The sequence below is a fragment of the Habropoda laboriosa genome, unplaced genomic scaffold (genome assembly GCF_001263275.1).
Source record: "Habropoda laboriosa isolate 0110345459 unplaced genomic scaffold, ASM126327v1 scaffold203, whole genome shotgun sequence".
Taxonomy (NCBI): domain Eukaryota; kingdom Metazoa; phylum Arthropoda; class Insecta; order Hymenoptera; family Apidae; genus Habropoda; species Habropoda laboriosa.
In genome coordinates this window covers 791377-795901 of record NW_017100358.1, presented here as the reverse complement: position 1 = coordinate 795901, position 4525 = coordinate 791377, and positions in this window count along the sequence as shown.

Genomic DNA, 4525 nt, shown 5'->3' with positions numbered 1-4525 from the left:
GTTCAAATTATACAAAACCAACCGTGTTGCATACTCGTCCCGCTCCATTTTCCCCGGCCGCACCAAGAATCGCCGTCTAAAAAGTCTCGACAAAACCTTGCGCGATTTCGTCGAAAGATACTCCCGCAGCGGTAGTCTAATTATTAAAACTAAACGGAGCTTGAAGCAACGCGGGAAGAGACGTCCGAACAAGGAAGCAGCTACTTTTTCTTCGTTTCTATTACGCAAACGTTGTATCAGCGGTGTTTTGTTTCTCCTGCAAACGATTATCTCCTCGCGGCGACGGCGTCCATTGAATGCGCGCTATTTAAACAGCGGATAGAGGCAGATTGTTGTCGCGCGATAAGCCGGTAATTTGCCTGGAAACACCGCGGTGGCGTTCATTAGACGGGGAAAAAGTCGGATAATTATTCCCGAGGAATCGAGCCTGCGCCGAATTGGGTCGCAGAGTCGGCTCGAAACACCGCCGAACCAGAGAGAATTCTCTCACAACGAAACCGGTCTTTCATTCTATCCCTCTACCGCTGAACGAACGGTGCTGCTTATTATAACGCGGATCGTAAAATAACGGCGCGCAATTAACGACGGCAATGAAACTCTAATCGCGTTTACACGGCGCCGGTTTCTTCTCCGCCGATCGATATAAATATTCATCCTCTTCGACGTTTCCCCGCCACGATTTTTCCTCCGCAAACCGAGATTTCCTCTATTCTCCTCCTGTTTCTCTCTCCGATCGTTAAGTGCGACGCACAGAAAGATGCTGTTAACGGCAAGAACGCTAAAGGATAGCATCGATTAACCTAAACCGGATAAAAAAGACTGCACTCTGATCAACGAATCATGCGCAACAGTCTTTTTTACACGTCCCTCGTTATCACTACGGTAGCGAGTAGTTTGTTCTATTAATATTCCGAATCGGGATAGTCGTTCCTCCGGCGATCGATCATTCCGCTGTTCGAAGCGACTCGACGAGAAGTTCAGCTGTGTTAATTGGCTATCGACGACGCGGTGAACGTCAGAGGCTGGCGGAAGTTGGGGACAAAAGTGTGGAGGAGATGTAGAGAGGAAGAGGAAGCACGGTGGTCGCAGAGGACACGGTCGAAGAGCGACCGGAACCAGGAATGCGTTCCTCAAGGTCGCAATTTTCTCTTCGTTCCCTTTTTTTCTTTTCCTCTTTCTGTCTATGGCTGGGAAGTCCCCCGTAGGTGGCTACGGGGAGACGAGGGTCTCCGTTTTACGAGCTCCTTTGGTTTACGACTGTTTTACGGCGTGCGAACGGCCGGCACGAGCTACCGAGTCCCATAACTGTCACTTCCTGCCACCGTCCGATCTTCCGTGGACCAGCTGCTGGATATCGCCGTCGTTTAATATACGCGGAATCTTCCATCTCCTCTCTGTTTGCAAGTTTCGCCGGTCGATTAGCGTCCATTAGTTTATCGCTCGAATTGGCACGGGTATCGTGTTCGAACGGGGACGTTTCATTTGTGGAACGGTGCTGGAGGATTCTTAGGGTTTTATGCTCGATGAGATAAAGTAGTTTGCTCGGAGTGTGATGGTTTTGTTAGGCGACGTGAAGAACTTGAAGATTTGGACGTTATTTGGAGTTATTCGGAATCATTTCGACACTGATATTTTAATAGTTGATATAGTCAGTGATCGACGCAGTTTTGACGTTTAAAAATTGGACAGTATTTGGAATTATTTGGACGCTGATATTTTAGTACACGATGTGCACAGTGATTGACGCAGTTTGACATTTAAAAATTGGACAATATTTGGAATTATTATTTTTTATTATTATTGTTACATGGAGTTATTTGGACACTGATATTTTGGTACTCGATGTATACTGTGATTGACGCAGTTTGACGTTTAAAAATTGGACAATATTTGGATTATTTGGACGCTGATATTTTAGTACTCGATGTATTCTGTGATTGACGCAGTTTGACGTTTAAAAATTGGACAGTATTTGGAATTATCTGGACACTGATATTTTAGTACACGATGTGCACAGTGATTGACGCAGTTTGACGTTTAAAAATTGGACATTATTTGGAATTATTTGGACGCTGATATTTTAGTACTCGATGTATACTGTGATTGACGCAGTTTGACGTTTAAAAATTGGACATTATTTGGAATTATTTGGCCGCTGATATTTTAGTACTCGATGTATACTGTGATTGACGCAGTTTGACGTTTAAAAATTGGACAATATTTGGATTATTTGGACGCTGATATTTTAGTACTCGATGTATACTGTGATTGACGCAGTTTGACGTTTAAAAATTGGACAATATTTGGAATTATTATTTTTTATTATTATTGTTACATGGAGTTATTTGGACACTGATATTTTAGTACTCGATATATACAGTGGTTGAAGCTGTTTGACATTATTTGGACACTAATATTTTAGTACTCGATATGTAGGGGGAGTTCCCCTAGCACCGGACACTTAAGGTTTTTCTTAAATAAATCTCTCTACCTGTGCACACGCGACTGAGACGCGTAGAAAGCTTATTTTTATTCCTTCTGTCTCCCCTAGGAGATACGCAGAATAACGGCTGGGCAGCGTTTCAGTTATTGCAGATGTAAATAATGTCCGATATTAGGTGCCGTCCGGCGTTAAGGGAACTCCCCCTACAGTAGTCGACGCAGTTTGACATTGGAAAAATTGGATATCATTTGGAATTATTATTGTTACATGGAATTATTTGGACACTGATATTTTAGTACTCGATATGTGCGGTGATCGACGTATAGTAGTTTGGCATAGGCAAAATTAGACTTTAATCTAATGGCGGGAAAAAGGCGTGGATTTAAAAAGTTTGAAAAATTTAGGAGCGGGGTTGGCAGGAACGGTCAAGTTTAGGACATCAAGCCAGATATCTTTTGCGACTGCAATGCATTACGTAATATCGTCACATCGACAGAGTCGACGAGAATTTTCAATTTCCGATTATACTCCATAGATACACGGCTCGATTTTATTCAAATGTTACGTAAACACTCGTATAAAGCGTATCGACAATGATACGGACAAGTGTTTAATATATGCAAACCGGTCGGTTAGCAGAATATTCCACGCGAACGTTCCAATTGGTAGAAGTTAATTAATTGGTCGTTCGTATTAATGCATTCGTGGCAAATCTGTAGAAAATCATCGAGAGATAAAATAAAAAACAATTGTTCGTTTTGTGGACATTAAATTTTTGCGTGATTGCACAGTATGGAGAATCGATTGAACGCGACGGTTCACAGTACTCTTCGTCGCGAGAGACTTAGTCGGTGATAACGAAGGGGCAACGTGCCCTTCGAACGCGATAACAACGGCCAGAAAACGTCTACACCGAGGGACAAAGAAACTGGCCGGGCAGGAGCCATTTTGTTAACTAGAGGCCATCATAGCTGCCTGACGTCACTTCCATATCCAACTATGGCGTCACGTGACGCTCCACCCTGTTTTCAATCACCTTGGCCCCGAACCCACCCAGCTGTCAGACACGCTCCACCCCGTTTTTTCCACTCTTTCTGCCTATCGCCGTCGCCATCTGCCGGCAATAATACGAACTCCTTAGACCTTTAAACGGTTAGTTAGTTTATGCCTCTTCCGGTCGGTGTCACCACCGGACAATGCCGCCGATGACCTCTCCCGGTGCCCTTGAAAAAAAAGTCAGGGATGTCCAAAGGGAAATGTAACGATACTCCCTAGACCGACGTTGCCGCGAAAGTTATCGAGCCGATTTTACCGCACGCCGTTTCCCCACCGTCCTAAAGGAAACGGCTTTCCGTTGCTAGTTCCCGCTACGTGAATAAACACCGTGAAAGGCGCTGGCAAAAACGTCTCCGATGGAAAGAGAGACAATGGTACTCGTTTCCTACAATACCGAGGCGTGACGTTTTCCATTTCAAACGGTGCATTACACGGCTCGTGTAACACCGATCAGAGGCAGAAGGAAACCCTACGAAGTACGGTTGCAAAAAAGAAAAACGGAAAACGGACTTAACTCGAGGGGGAGAAAGAAAGGGTTTTAGGTAGGGTAAAATGGAAACGAGGCTTAAGCCTGCGATCTCGATTACCATGGAGAGCAGTGTGTACGAATAAATAGCGGTGAAAAAAAGAAGGAAAGGAGAGAAACACAAAAGGAGAAGAAGAGGAAAAAATAATGCGCCAGAGTTACGTGACACGGAAGGACAAGGCTACTGTTTTTTTCGCGCCGCGGATGGAAGGGGGAAGAATACGTAAGGGCGAGTCCGTAAAGCGGGAATTGAGTTAAAATCCTGCGAGAGGTAGAATTTATACGCGATCCAGGCCGTCCTGCGGGGGAGGAGAAGTACGGGCAGAGTACGGAGCGCATGGAATCGCTATCGGCGGCCATTCATCAATCCGGGGAATCAATACGCTGGAATTAATGAAAGCGCCGCGCGAACAGCGAGCTAGCGGCCGGAATGTTAATCGCGATCGTCCCGCGTCCGACCCATTCCCGTGTACAGCAAACTCCCAAGGGCCCCACCTCTG